At 36.2% G+C, this 12,414-nt stretch overlaps 2 non-coding genes across 2 annotated transcripts; one reads left to right on the forward strand and one right to left on the reverse strand.

Moving 5' to 3' along the window:
• Window positions 1-1,498: 1,498 nt before the first annotated feature.
• Window positions 1,499-1,602, forward strand: LOC130955060 (small nucleolar RNA R71). The gene has a single exon (XR_009076574.1). It is a non-coding gene; the product is annotated as a small nucleolar RNA R71 (small nucleolar RNA).
• A 9,954-nt stretch (window positions 1,603-11,556) lies between these two features.
• Window positions 11,557-11,664, reverse strand: LOC130951729 (small nucleolar RNA R71). Its single transcript, XR_009074080.1, has one exon. It is a non-coding gene; the product is annotated as a small nucleolar RNA R71 (small nucleolar RNA).
• Between the last annotated feature and the right edge of the window lie 750 nt (window positions 11,665-12,414).

Genomic DNA, 12,414 nt, shown 5'->3' on the forward strand with positions numbered 1-12,414 from the left:
AGTCTTAAACACAAGGTAGTCCCCATTCAATTGAAGGACTAATTCTCCTCTGTTAACATCTATCACAGCTCCTGTTGTGGCTAGGAAAGGTCTTCCAAGGATGATGCATTCGTCCTCCTCTTTCCTAGTGTCTAAGATTATGAAATCAGCAGGGATGTAAAGACCTTCAACCTTTACCAACACGTCCTCTACCAATCCATAAGCTTGTCTTACTGACTTGTCTGCCATTTGCAATGAAAATATGGCAGGCTATACCTCAATGATCCCCAGCTTCTCCATTACAGAGAGTGGCATAAGATTTATGCCTGACCCCAGGTCACACAGAGCTTTTTCAAATATCATGGTGCCTATGGTGCAGGGTATTACGAATTTTCCAGGATCTTGTCTCTTTTGAGGTAAAGTTTGCTGAACCCATGTATCTAGTTCACTAATGAGCAAGGGAGGTTCACCTTCCCAAGTCTTATTACCAAATAACTTGGCATTCAGCTTAATGATAGCTCCTAAATATTGAGCAACTTGCTCTCCAGTTACATCTTCATCCTCTTCAGAGGAAGAATAGTCTTCAGAGCTTATGAATGGCAGAAGGAGGTTTAATGGGATCTCTATAGCCTCTATATGAGCCTCAGATTCCCTTGGGTCCTCAATAAGGAACTCCTTCTTGCTTAAAAGATGTCCCATGAGGTCTTCCTCATTGGGATTCACGTCCTCTCCTTCCTCTCTAGGTTTGGCCATATTGATTATATCAATAGCCTTGCACTCTCTTTTTGGATTCTCTTCAGTATTGCTTGGGAGAGTACTAGGAGGAGTTTCAGTGATTTTCTTACTCAGCTAGCCCACTTGTGCCTCCAGATTTCTAATGGAGGACCTTGTTTCACTCATGAAACTTAAAGTGGCCTTAGACAGATCAGAGACTAAGTTTGCTAAGTTAGAGGTGCTCTGTTCAGAATTCTTTGTCTGTTGCTGAGAAGATTATGGATAAGGCTTAATATTGCTGAGCCTATTTCTTCCACCATTATTAAAGCCTTGTTGAGGCTTTTGTTGATCCTTCCATGAGAAATTTAGATGATTTCTCCATGATGAATTATAGGTGTTTCCATAAGGTTCACCCATATAATTTACCTCTGCTATTGCAGGGTTCTCAGGATCATAAGCTTTTTCTTCAGAAGATGCCTCTTTAGTACTGTTGGAAGTATTTTGCCATCCATTCAGACTTTGAGAAATTATGTTAACTTGCTGAGTCAACATTTTGTTCTGAGCCAATATGGCATTCAGAGCATCAATTTCAAGAACTCCCTTCCTTTGAGGCATCCCATTATTCACGGAATTCCTCTCAGAAGTGTACATAAACTGGTTATTTGCAACCATGTCAATAAGTTCTTGAGCTTCTGCAGGCGTTTTCTTTAGGTGAATGGATCCACCTGCAGAATGGTCCAGTGACATCTTAGAGAACTCAGATAGACCATAATAGAATATATCTATCATGGTCCATTCTGAAAACATGTCAGAAGGACATCTTTTGGTCATCTGCTTGTATCTTTCCCAAGCTTCATAGAGGGTTTCACCATCTTTTTGTTTGAAGGTCTGAACATCTACTCTAAGCTTGCTCAGCTTTTGAGGAGGAAAGAACTTAGCCAAGAAGGCCGTGACCAGCTTATCCCAGGAGTCCAGGCTATCTTTAGGTTGAGAGTCCAACCATGCTCTAGCTTTGTCTCTTACAGCAAAAAGGAAAAGTATGAGCCTGTAGACTTCAGGATCTACTCCATTAGTCTTAACAGTCTCACAGATCTGCAAGAACTCAGTCAAGAACTGATAGGGATCTTCTGATGGAAGTCCTTGAAACTTGCAGTTCTGTTGCATTAGAGTAACTAATTAAGGTTTTAGCTCAAAATTGTTTGCTCCAATGGCAGGAATTGAGATGCTTCTTCCATCAAACTTGGACGTAGGTGCAGTATAATCACCAAGCATCCTTCTTGCATTATTGTTGTTGGGTTCGGCTGCCATCTCCTTTTCTTGTTTGAAAATTTTAGCAAGGTTGTCTCTGGATTGTTGTAATTTAGCTTCTCTTAGTTTCCTCTTCAAAGTCCTTTCAGGTTCTGGATCAGCTTCAACAAGAATGCCTTTTTCCTTGTTCCTGCTCATATGAAGGAGAAGAGAACAGAAAAAGAAGAGGAATCCTCTATGTCACAGTAAAGAGGTTCCTTATTATTAGTAGAAGAAGAAAGGGGATAAAGAAAGGAGAATCCAAACACAAGGGTGAGGATAAGGGCAGTGATTTGAGATGAAGAGAAGTGTTAGTAAATGAATGAATAAATAGAATAAGATGAGAGAGAAGTTTTCGAAAATAATTTTGAAAAGGAGTTAATGATTTTCGAAAATTAAGATAAGAAATAAAATTTAAATTTAAATTTAAAATAATTAATTAATTAAAAAGAATTTTTGAAAAAGAGGGAGATATTTTCAAAAATTAGAGAGAGAAAAGTTGTTAGGTGGTTTTGAAAAAGATAAGAAATAAACAAAAAGTCAAATAGTTAGTTGAAAAAGATTTGAAAGTCAAATTTGAAAAGATAAGAAGATAAGAAGATATTTTGAAATCAAATTTTTGAAAAAGATATGATAAAAAGATATGATTAAAAAGATATGGTTGGAAAAGATTAATTTTTTTTTAAATTAAAATTAATTACTTGACTAACAAGAAACTAAAAGATATGATTCTAGAATTTAAAGATTGAACCTTTCTTAATAAGAAAGTAACAAACTTCAAATTTTTGAACCAATCACATTACTTGTTAGTTAAGTTTCGAAAATTTTGAAATAAAATTAAGAAAAGATTTTGAAAATAATTTTTGAAATTTTCGAAAATCATAAAAGAAAAGTGAAAAAGATTTGAAAGTTGAAAAAGATTTTGAAAAGATAAGATTTTTAAAATTGAAAGTTTGACTTGACTTACAAGAAACAACTAATTTTAAAATTTTTTTTTACTAAGTCAACCCAAATTTTCGAAATTTTGAGAGAAAAAAGGAAAAGATATTTTTTTATTTTTGAATTTTTAATTATGAGAGAGAAAAACATAAAAAATGACTCACAACATGAAAATTATGAATCAAAACACATGATGCATGCAAGAACACTATGAATGTCAAGATGAACACCAAGAACACTTTGAAGATCAAGAACATATTTTTGAAAATTTTTTAATGCAAAAAAAACATGCAAGACACCAAACTTAGAAATCTTTAATGCTTAGACAATATGAATGCATAAATGCATATGAAAAACAGCAAAGAACACAAAACAAGAAAACATCAAGATTAAACAAGTAGACTTACCAAGAACCACTTGAAGATCATGAAGAACACTATGAATGCATGAATTTTTTCGAAAAATACAAGAACAATATGAATATGCAATTGACACCAAACTTAAAACATGATACAAGACTCAAACAAGAAACACAAAAATATTTTTGATTTTTATAATTTTATTATTTTTTGGGATTTTATTTTATATTTTTCGAAAAACATATAGGAAAAGGAAAATAAGAAATTCAAAATTTTTAAGAAGAATTCCAGGAATCTTTCAATGTTAGCCTAAAACTCCAATCCAAGGGTTGGACATGGCTTAATAGCTAGCCAGCTTTAGGATATAAATCAGTCATACAACAGCTGATATTTCAATTAACTTGCCTCTATGCTGATGGTTGGAAGCCTCAATCCAAAAGAATTTGGATATGGCTTTATAGCCAGCCAGGCTTCAACATGCTTCATGAAACACTAGAATTCATTCTTAAAAATTTAGAATAATTTTCGAAAACAGATGAGAAATACTTTTTTTTTTCAAAAAATTTTTGAAAATAAAACAAAAAGAAAATTACCTAATCTGAGCAACAAGATGAACCGTCAGTTTTCATACTCGAACAATCCCCGGCAACGGTGCCAAAAACTTGGTGGACGAAATTGTGATTCATACTTAAATTGTTATTCGAAATTGATTCCCAGGTAATGGCCCCAAAAACTTGGTGCTCAATACCATGGTCTAAACATAATTTCACAACTTCGCTCAACTAACTAGCAAGTGTACTGGGTCGTCCAAGTAATAAACCTTACGTGAGTAAGGGTCGATCCCACAGAGATTGTTGGTATGAAGCAAGCTATGGTCATCTTGTAGATCTCAGTCAGGCAGATAATAAATGGTGAGAGAGTTTTCAAATATTAATAATAAATAAACTGAAAATAAAGATAGAAATACTTATGTAAATCATTGATGGGAATTTCAGATAGGCGTATGAACATGCTGTGCTCCTTCTGAATATCTGCTTTCCTACTACCTTCATCCAATCCTTCTTACTCCTTTCCATGGCAAGTTGTATGTAGGGCATCACCGTTGTCAACGGCTACATCCCATCCTCTCAATGAAAAAGGTCCAAATGCTCTATCACAGCACGGCTAATCATCTGTCGGTTCTCGATCATGTCGGAATAGAATCCCTTGATTCTTTTGCATTTGTCATCACACCCAACAATCACGAGTTTGAAGCACGTCACAGTCATTCAATCCCGGAATCCTACTCGGAGTACCACAGACAAGGTTTAGACTTTCCAGATTCTCATGAATGCCGCCATCAATTCTAGCTTATACCACGAAGACTCTGATCTCACGAAATGGAAGGCTCGGTTGTCAGGCGAGGGCAACTATGCGTCGTGCATCAGGAATCCAAGAGATACACACTCTAGCTTTCGCTTGTAGAACGGAAGTGGTTGTCAGGCACGCGTTCATAGGGACGGATGATGATGAGTGTCACGGATCATCACATCCATCAGGTTGAAGTACGAATGGTATCTTAGAACAGGAATAAATCGAATTGAATAGAAAATAGTAGTAATTGCATTAAAACTTGAGGTACAGCAGAGCTCCACACCCTTAATCTATGGTGTGTAGAAACTCCACCGTTGAAAATACATAAGTAATGAAGGTTCAGGCATGGCCGAATGGCCAGCCCCCAAAACATGATCACATGATCAAAAATACAATCCCCTGATATGTGGTCAAAAGACCTGAATACAATAGTAAAATGTTCTATTTATACTAAACTAGCTACTAGGGTTTACAGAAGTAAGTAATTGATGCAGAAATCCACTTCCGGGGCCCACTTGGTGTGTGCTTGGGTTGAGCTTGAGCTTTACACGTGCAGAGGCTTCTTTTGGAGTTGAACGCCAAGTTGTAACGTGTTTTTGGCGTTCAACTCTGGTTCGTGACGTGTTTCTGGCGTTTGACTCCCGAATGCAGCATGGAATTGGCGTTGAGAGCCAGTTTACGTCATCTAATTACGAATAAAGTATAGACTATTATATATTTCTAGAAAGCTCTGGATGTCTACTTTCCAACGCCATTAAGAGCGTGCTATTTGGAGTTCTGTAGCTCCAGAAAATTTATTTCGAGTGCAGGGAGGTCAGAATCCAACAGCATCAGCAGTCCTTTGTCAGCCTTTTATCAGAGTTTTGCTCAGGTCCCTCAATTTCAGCCAGAAAATACCTGAAATCACAGAAAAACACAAAAACTCATAATAAAGTCCAAAAATGTGAATTTAGCATAAAAACTAATGAAAACATCCCTAAAAGTAACTAGATTATACTAAAAACTATCTAAAAATAATACCAAAAAGCGTATAAATTATCCGCTCATCAGAGATCAGTATAGTAATAATTTTTAAATATTCTGATTTAATTAAAATAATAGTGATACTGTTAGAGATTAGTAGTTTATTATAGTGATAATATTAGAGATTAGTGTAGTAATCATTTTTAAATATTTTGATTTAATTAAAATAATAGTGATAATGTTAGAGATTAGTAGTTTATTATAGTGATAATGTTAGAGATTAGTGTAGTCATAATTTTTAAATATTTTGATTTAATTAAAATAATAGTGATAATTTTAGAGATTAATCATTTATTATGGTGATAATATTAGAGATTAGTATAGTAATAATTTTTATTAAGATGTATGATAATAAATTAATTATTGTTATTAATAGATTAATTTTTAAAAAAAGCTGCATGTATGATAATAAAATAATTAATATTAATTGTTATTAATAAATTTATTGTAATAATAATGTTTATTAAGATTATACACGTGTTTTGTAATAAATTAATTATTATAAATCGTTATTTATAAGTAAAGAAATTTATTATTATTATTATTATTATTATTATTATTATTATTATTATTATTATTGCTATCTAAATATAAATAGAAAATAAAAAATGAGAGTTGTTATTATAAAATAATTTGGTTTGAGACATTAGAATATGTAAAAAATATAGATGTGAAATTTTTGTAAAATAGAGTTAGTGTATTTTGAGAAGTTAGTAATATAGTTGTTAACATGATTATTTTTTACTAGTTATGTGATAACAAAAATTTGATGCTGTTTGTAGCACCCTAATTACCCTAAGCCTTATCTCTAGCCGTAAAGCAAAGGTTAATCAAAGGATACGACAATCATATATATATATATATATATATATATATATATATATATATATATATATATATATATATATATATATATAAAGAAATAATATATTCTAGAAGTCTGATGAAGGAGTAAAGCTCAAAGTCACGTAAAACGGAATTTCGAAAAGCGCAAAACGTTCACACACGAATACTAAACACGTAGGTACGAACGGAACAAGACAGGATATATATAAAACCTTGTAGATAGCTCCAGAATACACATGACGATACTCAAATTAACAAGATATATATATATATATATATATATATATATATATATATATATATATATATGAAATACCAAAATGAGAACTAGTCACAATCTGCGGAGTTTAGGCCGGCTAGTCAAACTGAATACAACAGAGTTTGAAGTTTACAACAGTAACACCCTATCTCTCAAAGTTTTTAGAAAATAAAGCCTTTAAGGCAACAAAGCTAAATATACAAAAGGTGAGAGAATACTACGACAAAAGTAAAACAGAAATAAACAAGGAAAGAACCATACTCCGCTCTATCACTATGTCCGCAATTTCACCGAGGTGAATTACGACCTGCATCTGAAAAACAACAACAAAGTATGGAATGAGAACCGGAGGTTCTCAGTATGGTAACAGTGCCGAATAATGTAAGATGTAAGGTTTCGGGACGCCGAAGGCAATCCTAGAACTTCACACCAAACAGATATTCAAGCTTAACATAAATAAATAAATTAAACCATAAACCATAAGTAGGGTTATCTAAACTTAGGAAAATTCTAACTAATACTAATCACACTGCTGTATCTCACAGCCTTCGCCACCCTAACCTCCGTGTGATCATATCGCCACCACCTACCTAGCCTCCTCAGCACCAGACAATCACAATTAATGTAAGCAAGTAATACACAGGTAGTAATCATATATAACAAGTAATTCAAAAAGCAAGTAGGCATGTTATACAATTAGGCAAACTCAAGTAATCAAAGCAAACAAACACATAAGAGATGCATATGATGAATGTCTGTCCTATTGGCTCGTGATATCATTTGTCGGTTCATAAATGCAAACCCGACACATCCTTTCAGATGTAGCCTTTTTTGTCACGCCAGAGATATAGTGCCCTGCACACTCATGTAGTAGTGAATCTGCTACGGCAGAGATATAGTGCCCTGCACACTCATGCAGTAGGGAGTCTACTACTTCAGGGATATAGGCCTCGCACACTTCATGCAGCAGAGAAGGAAACAACAACAATGATTCATGCAGCTGAGAAATCTGCTACGCTGGAGATATAGGCTCCGCATACTCTCAACAACAACTTTTCATGCAGCAAGAAAATCTGCTACGCCGGAGATATAGGCTCCGCACACTCTCATATAATCCAATAATTTTCTCATTATTTGCTTCTAAGTTCTCAACTCATCACAACCATCGTCAATTGATGAGCGGATAATTTGTACGCTTTTTGGCATTATTTTTAGTATGTTTTTAGTAGGATTTAGTTAGTTTTAGTGTATTTTTATTAGTTTTTAGTTAAAATTAACTTTTCTGGACTTTACTATGAGTTTGTGTGTTTTTCTGTGATTTCAGGTATTTTCTGGCTGAAATTGAGGGACCTGAGCAAAAATCTGATTCAGAGACTGAAAAGGACTGCAGATGCTGTTGGATTCTGACCTCCCTGCACTCGAAGTGGATTTTCTAGAGCTACAGAAGCCCAATTGGCGCGCTCTCAACGGCGTTGGAAAGTAAGCATCCTGGGCTTTCCAGCAATATATGATAGTCCATACTTTGCCCAAGATTTGATGGCCCAAACCGGCGTTCAAAGTCACCTTCAGATTTCCCAGCGTTAAACGCTGGAACTGGCACCAAAGTGGGAGTTAAACGCCCAAACTGGCACAAAAGCTGGCGTTTAACTCCAAGAAGAGTCTCTACACGAAAATGCTTCAATGCTCAGCCCAAGCACACACCAAGTGGGCCAGGAAGTGGATTTTTATGTCATTTACTCATCTTTGTAATTCTTAAGCTACTAGTTTCCTATAAATAGGACCTTTTTACTATTGTATTTTAATCTTCTGATCTTTGGAATCATTTGATCTTTAGATCTTTTGACCACTTTGGGAGGCTGGCCATTCGGCCATGCCTAGACCTTGTTCTTATGTATTTTCAACGGTGGAGTTTCTACACACCATAGATTAAGGTGTGGAGCTCTGCTGTACCTCGAGTATTAATGCAATTACTATTGTTCTTATATTCAATTCCGCTTGTTCTTGTTCCAAGATATCACTTGTTCTTCAACTTGATGAATGTGATGATCCGTGACACTCATCATCATTCTCACCTATGAACGTGTGACTGACAACCACCTCCGTTCTACCTTAGATTGGGTGAATATCTCTTGGATTCCTGATACACGACGCATGGTTGATCGCCTAACAACCGAGCGCTCGCCTGACAACCGAGCCAGCCATTCTGTGAGATCAGAGTCTTCGTGGTATAGGCAAGAATTGATGGCAGCATTCAAGAGAATCCGGAAGGTCTAACCTTGTCTGTGGTATTCTGAGTAGGATTCAATGATTGAATGACTGTGACGTGCTTCAAACTCCTGAGGGCGGGGCGTTAGTGACAGACGCAAAAGAATCACTGGATTCTATTCCGGCCTGATTGAGAACCGACAGATGGATAGCCGTGTTGTGACAGGGTGCGTTGAACATTTCCACTGAGAGGATGGGAGGTAGCCACTGACAACAGTGAAACCCTTGCATAAGCTTGCCATGGAAAGGAGTAAGAATGATTGGATGAAGACAGCAGGAAAGCAGAGAGACGGAAGGGACAAAGCATCTCCATTCGCTTATCCGAAATTTTCACCAATGGAATACATAAGTATCTCTATCTTTATCTTTATGTTTTATTCATATATCATCCATAACCATTTGAGTCTGCCTGACTGAGATTTACAAGGTGACCATAGCATGCTTCATACCAACAATCTCCGTGGGATCGACCCTTACTCGCGTAAGGTTTATTACTTGGACGACCCAGTGCACTTGCTGGTTAGTTGTGCGGAGTTGTGATAAAGAGTTGAGATTGCAATGAGCGTACCATGTTGATGGCGCCATTGATGATCACAATTTCGTGCACCAAGTTTTTGGCGCCGTTGCCGGGGATTGTTTCATGTATGGACAACTGACGGTTCATCTTGTTGCTTAGATTAGGTAATTTTTTCAGAATTTCTTTAAAAATGAATTCTAGAGTTTCATGATGATCTGTTGAAATCTGGCTGGCTGAGAAGCCATGTCTAATCTTATTGGACCGAGGTTTCAACTTATCATCACAAGAGCTTGTTGATTTCTATCAAACTTGCTATTGGAGCAATGATCTGCTGAGGCTTGGCTGGCCATTGGCCATGTCTAGTGTTTTGGACCGAAGCTTTCTTTGAAAGCTTGGCTGGCTGTGAAGCCATGTCTAATTCCTGGACCGGAGTCTTAGACTAGCATTGCAATGATTCCTGGAATCCAAATTAAGAATTCTGAAACCTTTATTTTCTATTTTCATATAATTTTCGAAAAAGCACAAAAAAAATTACAAAATCATAAAAAACCAAAAAAGATTTTATGTTTCTTGTTTGAGTCTAGTGTCTAATTTTAAGTTTGGTGTCTTGCATGCATTGTTTATTTGATCTTGGTTCTATTTTCAAGTCAATAGTACAGGGAACTGAAGATTCAGAACATGCAGCAGAGGAATTACATAGAAAAAGCTGGGCGTTCAAAACGCCCAGTGAAGAAGGAAGACTGGCGTTTAAACGCCAGCCAGGGTGCCTGGTTGGGCGTTTAACGCCCAAAAAGGTAGTGCATTGGGCGTTAAACGCCAGAATGTGCACCATTCTGGGCGTTTAACGCCAGGATGGCACAAGAGGGAAGATTCTGTTTTTAATTCAGATTTTTTTTCAAGTTTTCAAAGTTTTTCAAAATCAAATCTTTTTCAAATCATATCTTTTCAGTCAAATCTTTTTCAAAATCAATTTCTTTCCTTTTTCAAAGATACTTGCTAACAATTAATGATTTGATTCAACATTTCAAGTATGTTACCTTTTCTGTTGAGAAAGGTTTAATGTTTGAATCATATCTTTTCTTGTTAGCCAAGTCATTAATTTTTAAAATCAAATCCTTTTAAAATTGTTTTCAAATCATATCTTTTCAATCATATCTTTTTTGTTTCTTTTTTTCAAAATCTTTTTCAAAAATTACTTGATTTCTTTCCCACTCTTGGTTTTCAAAAATCAATTAAAGTTTTTCAAAATGTTTTCAAAATCTTTCACTTAATTTTCGAAAATTTCTTCCTCTCTTCTCACATCCTTCTATTTATGGAGTACCACTCCTTCTCAATGCACAATTCGAACTCTATCTGATAAAGTTCGAATTCTTCTACCTCTTTCTTCTATTTTTCTTCTTCTCTGACACCTCAAGGAATCTCCATACTGTGACATAGAGGATTCCACATTTTCTTGTTCTCTTCTCTTTCATATGAGCAGGAACAAAGACAAAGGCATTCTTGTTGAAGCTGACCCTGAACCTGAAAGGACCTTGAAGCGAAAGCTAAGAGAAGCTAAGGCACAACTCTCTGTAGAGGACCTAACAGAAATCTTCAAAGAAGAAGAACCCATGGCAACCGAAAACAACAACAATGCCAACAATGCAAGGAAGGTGCTGGGTGACTTTACTGCACCTACTCCCGACTTCTATGGGAGAAGCATCTCTATCCCTGCCATTGGAGCAAACAACTTTGAGCTTAAGCCTCAATTAGTTTCTCTAATGCAACAGAATTGCAAGTTCCATGGACTTCCAATGGAAGATCCTCATCAGTTTTTAGCTGAATTCTTGCAAATCTGTGACACTGTCAAGACTAATAGGGTTGACCCTGAGGTCTACAGACTTATGCTATTCCCTTTTGCTGTAAGAGACAGAGCTAGGACATGGTTGGACTCACAACCTAAAGAAAGCCTGAACTCTTGGGAAAAGCTAGTCAATGCCTTCTTGGCAAAGTTCTTTCCACCTCAAAAATTGAGTAAGCTTAGAGTGGAAGTCCAAACCTTCAGACAGAAGGAAGGAGAATCCCTCTATGAAGCTTGGGAAAGATACAAACAATTGATCAGAAAGTGTCCCTCTGATATGCTTTCTGAATGGAGCATCATAGGTATTTTCTATGATGGTCTCTCTGAACTATCCAAGATGTCTTTGGATAGCTCTGCTGGAGGATCTCTTCATTTGAAGAAGATGCCTGCAGAAGCTCAAGAGCTAATTGAAATGGTTGCAAATAACCAATTCATGTACACTTCTGAAAGGAATCCTGTGAACAATGGGACAAATCAGAAGAAAGGAGTTCTTGAGATTGATACTCTGAATGCCATATTGGCTCAGAACAAAATATTGACTCAGCAAGTCAATTTGATTTCTCAAAGTCTGTCTGGAATGCAAAATGCACCAGGCAGTACTAAGGATGCTTCATCTGAAGAAGAAGCTTATGATCCTGAGAACCCTTCAATGGAAGAGGTGAATTACATGGGAGAACCCTATGGAAACACCTATAATTCTTCATGGAGAAATCACCCAAATCTCTCATGGAAGGATCAACAGAGACCTCAACAAGGTTTCAACAACAATAATGGTGGAAGAAACAGGTTTAGCAATGGCAAGCCTTTTCCATCATCTTCTCAGCAACAGACAGAGAATTCTAAGCAGAGCCACTCTGACTTGGCAACCATGGTCTCTGATCTAATCAAAACCACTCAAAGTTTCATGACTGAAACAAGATCCTCCATTAGAAATTTGGAGGCACAAGTGGGACAGCTGAGCAAGAAAGTTACTGAACTCCCTCCTAGTACTCTTCCAAGCAATACAGAAGAAAATCCAAAAGGAGAGTGCAAG

This window comes from Arachis stenosperma, chromosome 1, assembly GCF_014773155.1.
Source record: "Arachis stenosperma cultivar V10309 chromosome 1, arast.V10309.gnm1.PFL2, whole genome shotgun sequence".
In the NCBI taxonomy this organism is placed as follows: domain Eukaryota; kingdom Viridiplantae; phylum Streptophyta; class Magnoliopsida; order Fabales; family Fabaceae; genus Arachis; species Arachis stenosperma.